Source organism: Arachis duranensis, unplaced genomic scaffold, assembly GCF_000817695.3.
Source record: "Arachis duranensis cultivar V14167 unplaced genomic scaffold, aradu.V14167.gnm2.J7QH unplaced_Scaffold_86067, whole genome shotgun sequence".
NCBI lineage: Eukaryota > Viridiplantae > Streptophyta > Magnoliopsida > Fabales > Fabaceae > Arachis > Arachis duranensis.
In genome coordinates this window covers 5,091-22,927 of record NW_026265162.1, presented here as the reverse complement: position 1 = coordinate 22,927, position 17,837 = coordinate 5,091, and the positions used below count along the sequence as shown (strand labels likewise).

Genomic DNA, 17,837 nt, shown 5'->3' with positions numbered 1-17,837 from the left:
CAGTAGTAATTGCATTAATCCATCAAGACACAGCAGAGCTCCTCACCCCCAACCATGGGGTTTAGAGACTCATGCTGTAGAAGGTACAGTATGAAACGTGTAAAGTGTCATGAGATCAAGCTACAATGTCAAAAGATCCTATTTATAGTGAACTAGTAACCTAGGATATACAGAAATGAGTAAATGACGTAAAAATCCACTTCAGGGGTCCACTGAGTGTGTGCTTGGGCTAAGCATTGAAGCTTTTATGTATAGAGACTTTTTCTAGAGTTAAACGCCAGCTTTTGTGCCAGTTTGGGCGTTTAACTCCAATTTTTGTGCCAGTTCCGGCGTTAAACGCCGGGAATTTTGAAGCTGATTTGCAACGCCGGTTTGGGCGATCAAATCTCGGGCAAAGTATAAACTATTATCCATTGCTGGAAAGCCCAGGATGTCTACTTTCCAACACAATTGAGAGCGCGCCAATTGGGCTTCTGTATCTCCAGAAAATCCACTTCGAGTGCAGGGAGGTCAGAATCCAACAGCATCTGCAGTCCTTTTTCAGCCTCTGAATCAGATTTTTGCTCAGGTCCCTCAGTTTCAGCCAAAAATTACCTAAAATCACAGAAAAATACACAAACTCATAGTAAAGCCCAGAAAAGTGAATTTTAAATAAAAACTAATAAAAACATACTAAAAACTAACTAAAATGTACTAAAAACAGTGCCAAAAAGCGTATAAATTATCCGCTCATCATGCGTGCATCACCGGGTCGTACTGAGAGGCTTAAAACTATGATTAAGGAAGCTAGAATTCTGGAAAAAGGCAGTGTCCATTTACATGTTCCTACTAGGTGGAACTCTACCTTTTTAATGCTTGAAAGTGCTTTGAAGTTTCAAAAGGCATTTAAACGATTGGGGGAGAGAGATTCTGAATATGCTATGATGGCTAGTGGAATTCCTAGGTCTGAGGATTGGGAGAATGCAAGGCATTTTGTCAAGTTTTTAAAAATATTTTATGAGGTTACTAACAAAGTTTCTGGTTCAACGTTTGTGACATCTTCTCAACACTTTAATGACTTTTGTAAAATATTATCTACACTTAAGCATTGGATGGGAAGCTTAGATACGACACTTTCAGGCATGGCTAAGAAAATAAAGTCCAAGTATGATAAGTATTGGGAAAATATAAAGAATACAAACATGATGATTTTCATTGCAGTTATTCTTGATCATAGGTATAAGCTTTAATTGATCAAGTGGAGTTTTAAAAAGTTGTATAAAAAAGAAGATGCTGAATTCTTAACTTCAAAGGTGAAGGAGACGATTTTCAAGGTGTTTAATAGCTATAGGCTGTTTGGTGGTAACTATCAAAGATCTACTCGGCAAGATCCTCCTGAAATTAGCACACAAGAGCTTGAGGCACATGAAACTTCTTTTGATATGGAATTTGAGAAGGAAATGCAATTCAATGAGAGTGTTAACAAGAATGAGGTAGAGTTATATCTTATGCAGGCATTAGAGAAGAGTGGCGTGCAATTCGACATTCTAAATTGGTGGAAAGTGAATTCCACTAAATATCTAATTCTTGGGCAGATTGCAAGAGACGTCTTAGCCATGCCAGTTTCTACAATTGCTTCAGAATCAGCATTTAGTACTGGAGGAAGGGTGTTGAATAATTATAGGAGTTTTCTAACTCCGATGACAGCTGAAGCGCTAATTTGTACACAAAATTGGCTCCGAAACTCTCCAAAATTTGTCCTTGAGGAACTCATAGAGGAATTGGAGAAGTTGAAATTATGTATGGTTAAGTTTCTAGTTATAATTTTCTTTATTTTAATCTAGTTTTTATTAATATATATCATTTGTTATGATTGTTTCTTGTTTTATATATTTTGTAGAAGTGGCACCCATACATGATCCCAATGAAGAAGATTCTGGTGTTGAGTCTGATTGAGTACATCTTGTTATGGTAAGAATTATTCTCCTTATATTATTATTATTATAATTATTATTGTTGTTGTTGTTGTTGTTTTTATTATGTAATTGTTTTTTTTTAATTTCAGGTTGGTTTGTATTAAGAAGTTTAGCTATTTTGTTGGAGAAGACACCATAACTTTGCTATCAGTTTAATGACCATTTATTTTTATTTTCAGTTGTGTTGACTGTTGAACTATTAAACTTCTTTAATTGTCGTATTTGAATTCTGTTGTCGTTAAATTTCATTAGATCAAGACTTTGTTAGCTATTGTGTATTTCGGTTTGTCAATTTCAATGTTATGACTTTGCATAATAGTATGGTAGAATTTTTTTGATTTGATTGGAAAAACCGAACAAACCGAACCAAACCAAATCGATTTTAATTGGTTTGGTTTGGTTCGGTTGACTTTGACAAAAAAATCGAACCAAACCAAACTGCAGTTTAATTAAACGATTGGATCGGATGGCTTTTCCTTCAAAAACTGAACTAAACCGCACCGCGAACACCCCAAGTACGTAAAGAGCCTCTTGCTCAAGGTCAGAGCCTGTATTCTTTTTTCTTTTTTCTTTTGTGATTTGTGCTTTTCTGGTTGGATTCCTGGTGCTGGAGGGTGTAACTGAAATGTTATTTAACACAAAGTTTAACAAAAATCATAATGTTATTCTTTAGAACAAAACAAAATTAAACAAAAACAAACAAAAATACATCGAGAAGAGGAGGCAACAAACAACATCATCAAAATAAAACAAAATTTAAATAAAACAAAATAAAAAATAAAAAATAAAACAAAATATAAAATATAAAATAAAATTTAAATAAAAAAATAAAACATTATCAACAAGAAAAAAATAAAACAAAGTTTAATACAAAATTTAAATTTTTTTTGTTGGATTGCTGATGGTGCTGGAGGATGAAATTAAAATGTTATTTAATAGAAAGTTTAACAAAAACCTTACTCTCTAGAACAAAATAAAATTAAACAAAAATAAGCAAAAACATACCGAAAAGAGGAGGCGGCGAACGAATTCACTGATCAAATAATAAAATTCAATAAAACAAAATTAATTTTAATAAATGATTAATTTTTTTAATNTTTTATTTTTAAAATAATTTTTTAATTTATTTTTTCAATTAAAAAAATTAATTTTTAATAACTTATTAATTTTTTTGATAAATGAATTCACTGATAATAGAAAAATTTAATAAAAATCAGAACTAAGATTCTAAAAATCGGACTGATCGAACCTCTCTGATTTATTGGTTCATTAATTCAACCAGTTCAACCAACAAAACTGTTTTATAAAAATACTTGATTCTATAAAAATTCAATGAATAAAGCATCTAGTTCTAAACGCTCTTCTACTGTATTTTTTACTTCAAAAGGGGATCATAAACAACTAGTTCTATGAATAAAAAAATTATAATGATATGCGATGCCAAAAATAGGCCAATGATAAAATAATGAAGGATTTCTCTCTTCAATTCTATGTTCAAGCATGTAGTAGACCAGGATGAATAGAGTAATACAATTGAAATTGTCTTCCTTCTTAATTTTTATTTACCTCAAAGAATTTCCTACAAAATAAAAATTGAATAGAACACAGTCTTAAAACACAAACAAAATAACACTCAAAAATCAATCACCTCTTCCAAACACAGTCTTAAAACAAAACATAACAATATTCAGAGTATGAGCATTGATCAGGTAAATCCTCCGAGTGAGAATTAATACTCATATTGATCTTGAAGTTACACTTGCGCCTCAATTTAGTTCCTAAAATTTTGATTTACTCAATTGGTCCCCCAACTTGATATTCTTGACACACATTAATTGAGGTGCTTATCAGTTCAGAGATCAATTTGAGTATTAATTATACAATATAATTCAATTTATTCAATTATAAAAGGAATATATATGGCTAGTGCATTAAGTTTAATTTTGATTCATGTTTACGCAATAATTCAATCAAAATTAAATTCTAATAACCTAACTGATAAAATGTTATATAAATTGAAAATAAACTCAAATAATGTTTTACAAAATGAGAATCTAAATAGTTCATTTAAGAATTCCAGAACTAGATTGAAAACTGTAAATTCAACCAAAAAAATAACGCGATTATGATCCTCTAACCTTATCGAACCCAGGATCGCAGCCATGGGAACAGAAATTAGAAGATAGATATATCAAATCTTGTTTGAATCTGAAACCAAGTTTCAAGGTCTCGGAGAATTCTAGCATTTTTCTGAGTGGCTTCCATAGCGAGGAGAGGGATGGAAAGAAGGTCGATGATGAACACGGCCAAGTCAGGTTCCGGGTCACCGCCAAGTTGGCACGCGATTTGGAGCAGCGACATATCGAGAAAGGAAGACTGGTGTGTTCGGACGGGCTTCCACTCAATGTCGAGCCTAACGAGTGAGGACTGAGTCAAGGACCAATTGAGGAAGGAAACTCGGGCGAGTCGGTGGAGGAAACTAGGTGTATTTTGAAAGGCTTCTGGGTTTGGGTTCATGAGTAGTAGAAAATTTTAGTTGTTATTTTTGTGCAATTAATAATTGATTTATTAAATTTTGTTTCTTTCTGTTAGATGGTTGCATTGGGTGGTCAAAAAATGACATATTATTCTTTACTCCCTGACCTTTTAATTTGTGAATATATTCGTTGCACGGAATTGAAAAAAAGGAGTGTTATGGACCAATAGATTTTGTAATTTATAGCCATTAATTAGTTATCATTAATATTTTTAATTATGTAAAATTATATCTAATGCTGTGAGATTACCTACTTTTTTTTTTTGCTGGTTAAATACTAGCCAAATTTTAATAAAAAATACTGGTCATCTAGACTTTTTCATTAAAAAATATACAACCACGTATATAAAAAATGAAATTTACTTGAATTTTTATATTTAATTTTTCACTAAATAAAATATAAAAATAATAATTTCTGTATTTTTATTTTTTATATGTTATTTTTAGCATTTTTTCTTATTCTTACAGTGATTATTTTCTACAAAAATCAGCTAGAAGGGGTTATGTATCTTTTATCACTTGGTGGTGCATAAATTGTCCATACCCTCCTTATTTAATAATAATGTTTCTTGTGCCTAAATCAAGCCAAATTTCTCCTTTTAAAACTCTTAATAATGTGTATTCAAACACTGATGTGGTCCTTAAAAAACAACAAAGACTTCGAGAACTGCTACGATTCTTCCATGTCTTCTACTTTGTGTGATAATTCTACATTGTTTGCCACTTTGCCGAATAATAAAAATTTATAAGTAGAATAAGCTCAATTTTATAGAAGCAATCATAAAGTATAAATTTTATTTATTTAAGAAATAAATAGTGCTATAGATAAAATGAAACATGACAACTACTTGCTAATATTCATACAAATATATACTAGCACCCTTCATTGTTTAATAAAACTAATTAACGAAGCCACAACAACTTTAATTAGTTGTATTTATTTCATATGGACATCACAATGAAGTGATGAACATATCTTATGCACTGGAATTAGAGCCACAAACGCAAAATGTCAGCGGCCACACACACTAAAGCAGTTTTTTTTCCAACAGTGATGCTAGTTCATTAAATTCGTTCCCAGAAAACATTATAACTACACTGTATTGTTTCATAAATTTCGAATGGTATAGCGGATTAAGGGAGGTTTTAAATAAAGTAGGGAGACTTTGCCTAATCAATTTTGTTGCAGCATCCATTTCTATCTATTATATGTAGGTATCTTTGTTTTCAAATTAGGTTTGCGATAAATTGTCTTCTATAATGAGACAGTTCTTTTGGAAGGGTCAAGTTGATGGCAGAGGTTTTTCTCTCGTTAATTGGAGGACCGTGGTCACTCCAAAAAAATTTGGTGGCTTTGGTGTTAGAGATCCTGCGTGTGTTAATATATCTTTACTTGGTGAATTGGTTTGGCAACTTTTTTATTGTCAGGACAAGAATTAAGTTGCTCTATTGAAGTCAAAGTATCTGAGGAATGAGAGAGTTTTAGATGACCCTATCCCTTGCAACGCTTCTCATGTTTGGAAGAGTATCTCAAAGGCTTTTGGTGCTCTTAAGGATGCCTTCTCTTGGTGTGTTGGGTCACTTGATCAATCTTTTTGGTTTGATAATTGGAGTATTGAGGACTCAATTACTTAAGATGTCCCTTTTGTACATATACCTGACTTTGATTTAACTATTAAAGATGTTTGGAAAGTTGGTCAATAGAATCTCCATGATGTTTTCTCTAACATTCTAGAAGATATCAAACAGCGTTTGAATATATAATTCGGATTTGAATGCTGGAGAGAGTTCGGGTTGGTCGTGGGGTGTGGCATCTTCTAGACTCTACTCAGCTAGGAGTGGATACAATTGGCTACCCAAAAGAAAATTTGACTGGAATGAGCGTGATAATTGGTTGTGGGTATGGCGACTACATATTCCTGAGAAGTACAAGTTCTTGATTTCGCTCAGTATTCATAACGCTATTCCTACGGAGAGTTTTGTTTAGGTCATGGCTCAGCTTTATCTAACACTTGTCATCGGTGTAAAAATAGTTCTAAATCCATTCTTCATTGTCTTCGAGAGTACTCTAGTACCAAGGAGGTCTGGAACCTTTTAGGCCTGTATTCAAATAACTCGAATTTACGTGATTGGCTCTATAGAAGTATAAGGAGTGGAGATGTTTTTCTTTTCTTTTCGACCATATGGTGGATTTGGAGAAGCAGGAATCATGACTTATTTAATACAGATGACTCTTGGAGTGCTAGTAAAGTGGTGAGTTTCATTCGTAGTTCAGTAAGGGAGTTTCACATTATTTTTGCTATGCATCAATCTTTATCTCCTCCTTCGCTTTGTTTGCATTGGGTTCCATCTCCAGTTCATTCGATTAAATTGAATTGTGATGCTAGTTGTTTTGTTCCTTTTGGCTATGCTGGTTTTGGTTGTATCATTCGCATTTCTGATGGATGTTGGTTGAAAGGTTGCACTGAAAAAGTCGAAGTATGCAGTGTTCTTTTTGCTGAATTGTATGCGATTCGAAAAGGTTTACTTCTAGCAAGGGATAGTAGATTTCTGAGGTTATTTGTAAAACAGACTGTTTAGAAGCATTTTTTTGATAAACCAAAGAATGCTTGATAAGGATATTTCAAAATGGAATTTGGCAAAGCATATACAGGAGGTTATGAATTGGAATTGGAGAGTCTTTATTCTTTTAATTTAAAGAAATGCAAATAGTATTACAGATTGTATGGCTAGAGAAGTTGCTTCTGGCGCTGACATTCATTCTAATTTGAGTCAATTATGAAGTGAGTTTTAATATCTAATAGATTTAAATATGAATCTAACCAATTAATTTAGTTTTGTCTCTATTTTTTTTTCTGTTTAGTCATAAAAAAAATATAATTATCTTTTTTAAGAATAAAAGTGTTCAGAAATACCAAAGAGAAAAGGGGCACACAGCAACAGCATAACCACGAAAAGAATAAACATGTAATGTGCCATGTCCGGATCAGTACTGGAATTTCCATATGTTAAAATTCAATTTAGAGAAGCGTATTCCTATTTCAAGATTTCAAATAATGCAACTTGCTCATAATTGTAATTTAGAAAATTGAGTTATTCATGTTATCCTTTTATATTTTAATATGTATTTTATACTAATAACTAGTTTTAGTGACTGATTTTAATATACACATAACATAAACCATATTTAATGTAAATATAATTTATTTTTTATTTTTTTTTTATTTTAAAGAGAATATATTGCGATATTCATAACAATACAAAAAAATATTTTAAAGGGTAACAAACAAAAGGATAAAATAAAAGTAAAGATATTAATTAACACAATCTATAAAACCCACATCTAAATAAATTATTAATATATAGAGCCGTATTTAAAACTATCGAATTAAAACTATAGTTTTTTTAATATAAAAACCAATTTATTAGAAACCATATTTTTCGGTTTTAGTTTGGTTATTTTTTGGTGACTGAAATAAACTAAATAAAGAAAAATAAAATAAACAAAACAAAGAAATTGCTTAAATAGAGGGACAATCCCGTTTAAGATTACTCTTAAACTCCTTCTAAAGTGAAGAAAGCTCCACATGCGAAAGTTGTAACTTCATTGCCATCTTTGCCATAGTATCTGCCACCGCGTTTGCATCTCTCATAATCAAACGAAAGTCAACATGTGAATTCCAATGCATGATATCTCTTATTTTGCGCATCAATGGATCAATAAACCCAAAACTATCTTGAGTAACAAGATTAAATGCTTTCACACAATCCGTCTCACAAATAACATCTCGTTGACCCACATCCCAAGCTAAGAGATATCCTCTCCAAATAGCAAATAATTCTCCTTGAAGAATATTATTACTCTCAATCATTCCCAAACACCCCATTTGCCAACTCCCATTACAATCTTTAATAACACAAGCAAAACTAACACTATCACCCGAACCAAAATAACTAGCATGACAATTAATTTTAAAAGTACCAATGGATGGTGGATTCCAAAAACTATTTAGAGTAGAAGGAAGGGACATACGTTGTAATTCAAAATATTCCTAAACTCCTTTTCTGAAGTTAATGCCAGACAAATCACTTTTTTCGGAGGCCAATTTTCATGAGGATTAAAGATGTCATTATTCCTTACTCGCCATATCCACCAAAGTTCCGAAAAGAACTTGAATGGATGCTTTCTGCTATGATACAAGAACCAGTTCTTCAAATCCAAAGGATGACAAGAAATATCCAACCTATGCCAGACAAGCTGAGCTTTTGGACAATCCCGATACAATGTAAAATCGATTCCTGGCTAGAAAGACATCTTAGACACCTATCCGATGATGACATCCCTCTTCTGAAGCGAAAACTTGCAGTAGGAAGAGCCTCCTTAAGACACAACCAAGCCAAAAACTTGTGCTTTTTCGGAACAAGTTGACGCCAAAGTCAAAGCCAATTCTCTCGCTCTTCCCAACCAAACAGCTGCTTACACAACAACAAGTAACCATTGCGTGAGTCATAGACTTTGGCAGCAGACTCACACCAATACCAACCCACTTCTGGACCTGCTTGTTCATCTGGATTGTAAGAGACAATATTACCTTTTAGATTTTGAGATAAAGGAGAATAAAGAGTATCCAAATGCCACCTACCAACCGACCAAATATCCTATATCCGGAGATTTGAATCAGAAATATGAACATAATCCATCTCATTAGATAATCGTCCTTCTCTCCTCTAGTTAGAAAACCAAAAATTCTAATTCAAATCTCCAATACACCAAGCAAACACATCCTTCAACACTTCCCAACCCTTGCAAAGACTCCTCCAAATGGGAGAGTCCTTGTTCTTTGGATAACTAAAATAGTCATATAGAGATAATCGGTATTTGGCATCCAACAATTGGACCCATAACTTGTTTGGCTGTTGAAAAAAAGTCCAAACTAGCTTTCCAAGAAGAGCAATATTTACACAATAAGGATTTCTAATCCCCAAACCTCCATATTTTTTTGGAGTAACCAGTACCTTCTAACTAACAAGATTCAATCCTCTTCCATCAATTTGTCATTTCCAAAGAAATTTTCTCATCATAGACTCCAATTTACTAATGATTCCTTTGGTAAAAATAGAGACCTGCATCTGGTACGTGGAAATAGCGGCTGCAACAGAATTAATCAAGCAGAGTCTACCAGCCCGATTGAGTAAACTCCCTTTCCAGCTTGCTAGCCTACTTCGAATCTTATCCAGGACACCTTTGAAAGCTGAGCGGGTCACCGTAGAATGGCTAAGGATAACTCCAAGATACTTGCCCAAGTCCTAGACAAATCTGATAGAGGATACCCCAGTAAAAACCTCTTTCCTTGTTGCAGAGACATTTTTAGAGCAAAGCGCTTTAGACTTCTCTACATTAATCTTCATCCCAAATGCTTTGCAAAAAGTCTCTAAAATGAACATCACATTTTGCACTTTACTCTTTGTAGCTTTACAAAATAGAAGCAAGTCATCCGCAAACATTAAGTGGGATATTCTTGGTCCCCTCTAAAAATAGCAACCGGCTCCCACAAGTCCAAATCAACCTGATGACTAACAAAGCATGCCAATCGCTCCATACACAACACAAAAAAATAGGGTGACATAGGGTCTCCTTGTCTAAGACCTCGCCTAGGAGTAAAGCCATTCAAACGATTCCCATTCCAAAGAATAGATAAGGAGAAAGCATTGACACAATTCCTAATCAAATTAATTGTAGGAATAGGAAAACCAAAGCTCTTAAGGGTATGAGCTAAAAACCTCCAGTCAACTCTGTCATAAGCTTTCTCCAGATCAATCATAAAGGCCAGTGTGCCTTTCTTTGATTTAGTCTTCTTCATAAAGTGGATGACTTCTTGAGTAATAATGATGTTGTCAGGAGTTCCTCATCCTGGAATAAATCCTCCTTGAAGCGGGCTGATAAACCACTATTGTATGGTTTATCTTGTGCTCAATTGAGTGGTTTTTATCAAGCCTTTGCCCACTTATTCATATGATTTGCATGGTTTTACATTCTCCTTTCTGATTTTGTGCTATTTGAAAACATGCTTCTTTGGTCTTAATTTTGCTATGTTTAATCCTCTCTTATTACCATTTGATGTCTTGATATGTGTGTTAAGTGATTTCAGAGATTACAGGGCAGGAATGGCTCAGAGGATGGAAAGGAAGCATGCAAAAGTGGAAGGAATACAAAGAATTGAGGAGATAACCAACGAGAAGTCACGCGGTCGCATGGCTCACGCGACCGCGCAAAATGGAAGAAATCAGAGTGATGCGTTCGCGTGCCTGATGCGACCGCGCGGACTGGAAGCTGCACAAATGACGCGAATGCGTGGACGACGTGCTTGCGTGGTACGAAAAACGCTGAGTGACGCGATCGCATGGACAACGCGGCCGCGTGACGTGCGCGATCTGCAGAATTACAAAAGTCGCTGGCAGAGATTCTGGGCCGCATTTCAACGCAGTTTTCGGCCCAGAAACACAAATTAAAGTCCGGGAACATACAGAGACTCAAGACATCAATTCATATCAGATCATAATTCAATTTTAGGTTTTAGATGTAGTTTTTAGAGAGAGAGGTTCTCTCCTCTCTCTTAGGATTAGGATTAGGATTCCTCTTAAAGGATTTAGGATTTCGACTCTTCATCAGGTTCAATATTCCTTTTACTTTATATTTCTCTTTTACTCTCAGATAATTTAATGCTTGTATTACATATGTTGCCTATTTGGCTTATGAGCCATTCATGTTAGAATGTTCTTTATTTAATATAAATTGAGGTATTTCAGACTTATATATTATGGATGCTTTAGCTTTATCCAATTTATTTTCATTCGAGTAGATTTTCTTCCCTTTTGGCTTTGGTTGATTAATTGGTAACTCTTGAGTTATCAAACTCATTGTTGACTGAAAATTAGAATTCTTCAAGAATTAATTCGAGTTCCAATAACTCTAGCCTTTCCCAAGGAAAGACTAGGACCTGAGGAATCAAAATTAATCCATCCACTTGACTTACCCTTATAGTTAGAAGTTGACTTAGTGGGAGAAAAATCAAATTCTCATCACAATTGATAAGGATAACCGGGATAGGACCTCCAGTTCTCATACCTTGCCAAAAGTGTTATTAGTTATTATTTTAACGACTTGTTATTTTACATTACTTGTTCAGCCCTTTTTAAAACCCCAAAATATACCTTTGCATAACCAATAATAAGAACACCTCCCTGCAATTCCTTGAGAAGACGACCCGAGGTTTAAATACTTTGATTATCAATTTTATCAGGGGTTTGTTACTTGTGACAACCAAAACGTTTGTAAGACAGGACTTTTGTTGGTTTCGAAGCTATACTTGCAACGGAAATTTATTCTGAATTCTAGACCACGCAAAAATTCTCTCTTCAAAATGGCGCCATTGCCGGGAAATTGCAAACGTGTGCCTTATTATTGGTTATTGTAAATATTTTTCAAAAAAAATTTAGATTTTAAAATTTTTTTTAATTCAAATCTTTTTCAAAAATCACATCTTTTTCAAAATCTTATCTTATCTTTTTTTTCAAAAATTATATCTTTTTCAAAATATTTTCTTTTTGTTAGTTTTTGTTTTTATTTTCTCTTACTACTATGAACTCTCACACCTTTGGCTATGAGTCTGGATACAACTATGTTGCAGGAAGAGGAAGCTATAACAGGAATATGCATCAAGGTCAAAGCAATCAAAGATGGACGGAGCCAAGAGGATCTGATCAACCCTTTAGGCAACAACACCCTCCTAGATATCACAGACAAAGACCATTCTACAATGCATACCAAGCTAATAGATATGGTGGATGATGAGCGGATAATTTATACGCTTTTTGGCATTGTTTTTAGGTAGTTTTTAGTAAATTCAAGCTACTTTTAGGGATGTTTTCATTATTTTTATGATAAATTCACATTTCTGGACTTTACTATGAGTTTGTGTGTTTTTTGTGATTTCAGGTAATTTCTGGCTGAAATTGAGAGACTTGAGCAAAACTCTGAAAGAAGGCTGACAAAAGGACTGCTGATGCTGTTGGAATCTGACCTCCCTGCACTCGAAATAAATTTTCTGGAGCTGTAAAATTCCAAATGGCGCGCTCTCAACGGCGTTGGAAAGTAGACATCCAGAGCTTTCTAGCAATATATAATAGTCCATACTTTATTCGGGAATTGATGACTTAAAGTGGCGCTCAACGCCAAGTACATGCTGCTGTCTGGAGTCAAACGCCAGAAACACGTCACAACCCGGAGTTGAACGCCAGAAACACGCTATAACTCGGCGTTCAACTCCAATAAAAGCCTCAGCTTGTGGATAGATCAAGCTCAGCCCAAGCATACACCAAGTGGGCCCTGGAAGTGGATTTATGCATCAATTATTTACTTCTGTAAACCCTAGTAGCTAGTCTAGTATATATAGGACATTTAACTATTGTATTAGACATCTTTTGACCATTCGGTCTTTTGATCACCTTCATGGGGGCTGTCATTCGGCCATGCCTGAACCTTTCACTTATGTATTTTCAACGGTGGAGTTTCTACACCATAGATTAAGGGTGTGGAGCTCTGCTGTACCTCAAGTTTCAATACAATTACTATTATTTTCTATTCAATTCTCTTTTATTTCTATTCTAAGATATCCGTTGCACTTCAACTTGATGAATGTGATGATCCATGACACTCATCATCATTCTCACCTATGAACGCGCGTGACTGACAACCACTTCCGTTCTACCTTGGGCCGGGCGCATATCTCTTAGATTCCCCAACAGAATCTTCGTGGTATAAGCTAGATAGATGGTGGCATTCATGGGAATCCGGAAATTCTAACCTTGTCTGTGGTATTCCGAGTAGGATTTCGGGAATCTGGAAAGTCTAACCTTGTCTGTGGTATTCCGAGTAGGATTCCGGTATTGAATGACTGTGACGAGCTTCAAACTCCTGAAGGCTGGGCGTTAGTGACAGACGTAAAAGAATCAAGGGATTCTATTCCAACCTGATTGAGAACCGACAGATGATTAGCCGTGCTGTGACAGAGCATAGGACCATTTTCACTGAAAGAATGGGATGTAGCCATTGACAACGGTGATGCCCTACATACAGCCACTACAAGAAAAAAGGCCTGTCGGCACCCTTTTTTCTTGCCACGCTTTTAAAGCGTGCCCAAAAGTGGTCTATAGGCACGCTTTTACGAGGGTGGCCATTGATTTGTGATTTGGCCACGCTTTTTTTGTCTACGCTTGAAAAGCGTGGCCATAGAGAGAAATCGGTATGTTTTTCCAACGGTGGCCACTTATTTGAAATTTGGCCACGCTTTCTTACTGCAACGCTTGAAAAGCGTACCCATAGAAAGAAATCGGCACGCTTTTACGAGAGTGACCACTGATTTGATATATGGCTACGCTTTTTTTTGCTACATTTAAAAAGCGTGACCGTAGAAAGTAATCGGCACACTTAAAAAGCGTGGCTATACCTTATGTATTTTGGCACCATAAAAAAACGTACCGATAGAGTTTACTCCCCTAAAATTTAGTTTCCCACCTATTTTTCCCACATTTAACCCTTTCTTTTTCTAAGTTATCAAATTTTACCCAACAACACACACTAATAACTTACACACTAACTAAAACAATAAAACCCTAAAAATTCAGCGTTCATCTTCTTCTCGCTCGAACCCTCTCGAACCCTAAAAGCTAAGGCGCCGTCAGCTTCATCTTCGCGATGGAACCCAGCCCTGGTCGTGGTGCTGCTCGCCTCTCTCTGTGTCGCGGTTCTGCTCAGCCTCATCTTCTCGAACCCAGCCATGGTCGTGGTGCTGCTCGCCTCTCTCTGTGTGAGGTGCGGCCACCGCAGCTTTCACCTCCAGAAGAGTCGCTGCTCCGCCTGCGCTCCCCCACTGCATGCAAGATGAAATGTAAACCCTAATTTCTTCCATTTACATTCACAATTTCTGATTCTACGCCTTTTAGTTTTAATCCTCACTTCATTCACCGATTCTCTCTTTTTCCTCATATTCCGATTCATCACTTTTTGCTTGCTTCATTCATTGCAGTACGAGAAGGTTGAGAAGATTAGGGAAGGAACCTACGGCGTCGTTTGCAAGGCTGGCGACCACGTTACCAATGAGACCATCGCTCTCAAGAAGATTTTCCTTGAGCAGGAGGATGAAGGCGTTCCTAGCACTGCATTTCGCGAGATTTCTCTCCTCAAGGAAATGCAGCACAGGAATACTGTTAGGTATTCTTTTCTTCATCCTAATCTCACTTTCTGCTATTATTATTTGAATGCGTGTATCTCTGATGAATGCTACTTTTTAGTAATTTGTGTTTGTGGTTTCAATTGGTGAAATTCATGTGCTTTTTCAATTCGTGATTCTATCAGCTTGTTTTTGGAGTAAAATTTTCAAATTTGTACTCGATACATGTTATGTTCTGAAAGGTACAAGGGGGAAGGTCCTGGTTCTCTGGATCTGAAAGGTGATAGAAAAGAGCAAATAATATAAGCTCGTGATATGTAACATTAAAAATGTGTCAATATGCAACATTCATAAGTAAAACCCTCCATTTCAATTGTTATTGTGGTTTCTCACCCTCTTGCTGCTATTTTTATGATTAACTGCTATGTGCACAACATCACTGTTGGTCCAACTTGAAACCTCTAAAGTTGTAGTGTACTTATTTGTATGTTTGATGTCCTGTTTATTATTCTAAAAATATCTTAAGAGACCCTTGTTTTTCTGCTTAGGTCTATCCTTATGTTGCCACTGGAAATAAGAACTCTAAATTTGGCATTAGAAATGAGAAGCTGCAGTGGTTTTTAGATGCTATAAAGGAGCATTCTAATGAGGTTAAGCTTGTAGGTGTCCACTGCCATCTTGGGTCAACAATTACCAAGGTACATCTTGAAACCTTGTTCCTTCCTCTTCTTCTGCTTTGTGACTTTTGGGTGTATTTTTCTCCTACCCAGTTTTGCAGCAATTTTTTTAAGAAAAAGGTATGTTAATTTCAGGGTTAATAGTTAAAAACTTAAACCAGTCCTTGAAAGTTTAAGCATGTCTCAATTTAGTCTTCAATAGACCAAATATATCAAATTGTTGTTCTCGGGAAAATACATTTACAAATCAGATTAAGTACTGTAAAGAGCTCTGTGGCTAATTTGGTTTATTGATGTTGTGATACATCATGCATTTGGTTCATTTCTGTAAATTTTTGGTTTAGGGAAGCAAGCAAACTAGAATGGATCCATATTAGTTTATTGATGTTCACTGCCAATTTGCACAGGTATAAAATTATTGGTTCGTATACTGGTGTTAAGATTTGTAGCTGGACCAAGTCACAGCTTCGAGGACGGTGTGGTTGCTACAAGCATTCATTCTATGATAAAATGCAAGACACGGTAATCAGCTGTCTTACCTCATATACGGTATTAGATTAAGTTAGACTAGGCAACTTCTTTTCTTGCATAAATGATAACAAAAGAAATGTGCTTAGTGTATGTTTATTTGCCAGATTCTAGAATCCATCATCGGTTAGCATTCGTTAAGAGCTCATGTCTCACACTTTAGTTGAATTCACTTAACAGGAACAAGATTTTATTGTTAGCATTTTCCATTTTAAATTAACTTTTTAATTAACTAAATTTCTTGATGAAATTTAAAGGCGAAAATAATTTACAAAATTATATAAGAAACCTAAATTGTTTATTTTGGGAATCTCCTTATATCACAACAATAAAGTTTAATTATTCCATGGATTCTAATAATTTTAAAATTGAAGGAAGTGCAAATTTTAATTTTGAAAATTCGGCATTCATTATATAGCTTGCACTTTTTTAGAATTGAAGGTGAGAAAGAGAGTATCTTTTTAAGTATTATTCTTTTTCTTAGAAGTTTTTTTTTCTTTTCTTTTTCGTGCTTGCATAATAAATATCATTTGTTTGCTTGAACTGAATCTTGGGTTTGTTTGCTTGCTATAAGTTTTATTCCTGAACTGAATCTTATTAGTATTTATTTAAGTCTAGTTTTTTTTATTCTAGGCTTTTAATATTTGTCTTCTCGCTGTTGTTGCCGTTGCCACCTCTCTTGGTTTGCTTCTGCTGCGGTACTGCTGTTGCTGTTAGGGCACAGATTTAGTTTCTGGGTGCTAGGTGACTATTTTTATTTTAGTTTAATTTTAAAAACTCCCACAGCTTCTATAGAGGCAACTAAGCTAATGAATGTTAAGTTGTTATTACTTATTTGTTCTGTAATAGAACCTCTAAAATAAAATCACAAGTGGAATTTGTTTTACTATAATTTGTTCTTGTAGTGTACTGTTGACTGAATTTGTACTGCTGATTGCTTAACTATAATTTTTTCTATGCTTTATCTTCTCATCTATTTGTTGGCCTTGGCAAGTTTCCTGCCTCATTCTACTTTTAGGCTTAATATGTACTGGTGATTGCTTAATTTGCTGCTTTGTCATGAGTTTTTCTTTCAATTTCCATAGATAAATAGAAAGAAATAAGTATATGTGTTTAATTCAATTATTGCAGGAGCTGACATTTTATTTTTCTTAGTTTCTACAAAAATAAAGTATATGTTGAATTAGGATAGGTATGTGATAGTGCTAGATAAAAAAGTACCAAGGGGAGCATATGGTTGTGACCTTGTATAGGGATTATTTCTTGTTTTTGATTTGTGTTGAATTAGGATAGGTATGTGATGGCTGAATATGTATTATTGCAGGACCTAATTAAAGTGGCCTTGCCATTTTCATATTTAATCAATTTGGATTTGGAATTGGATTTGTTGGACTTAATTAAAGTAGCCTTTATAACATGCACTAACTTCAGGTTATTTAAAATTCTGTAGGGCAGTGATAAAAATAATGGAGCTCATAATGGATGAACACACTACTCATGAAATTTGATATTTTGTAACCAAAGATAAGGAAATAGATATGTGACTGGTGCACGAAATTGCAATCACACTTTTGCAACTCCGCACAACTAACCAGCAAGTGTACTGGGTCGTCCAAGTAATACCTTGCGTGAGCAAGGGTCGATCCCACAGAGATTGTCGGCTTGAAGCAAGCTATGGTTATCTTGTAAATCTTAGTCAGGATATCAGAAATTATCAGGATTGATTGTGAAAAGCAAAAGAACATGAGTTGATTATTTGTTTTGCAGTAATGGAGAATAGGTTGAGGTTTGGAGATGCTCCATCTTCTGAATCTCTGCTTTCCTACTGTCTTCTTCTTCAAACACGCAAGTCTCCTTCCATGGCAAGCTGTATGTAGGGTTTCACCGTTGTCAATGGCTACCTCCCATCCTC

General features: G+C 35.0%; 1 long non-coding RNA gene across 2 annotated transcripts; it reads left to right on the top strand.

The window, feature by feature from the left end:
• The first annotated feature begins 14,631 nt into the window (after nt 1–14,631).
• Nucleotides 14,632–17,446, top strand: LOC107472072 (uncharacterized). Of its 2 annotated transcripts, none has more exons than XR_008005620.1 (3): nt 14,632–14,761; nt 15,269–15,418; nt 17,376–17,446. It is a non-coding gene; the product is annotated as an uncharacterized LOC107472072 (long non-coding RNA). The 2 variants fall into 2 exon arrangements; XR_008005619.1 differs by having other exon boundaries at nt 15,805–17,440.
• The last annotated feature ends 391 nt before the right edge of the window (nt 17,447–17,837 follow it).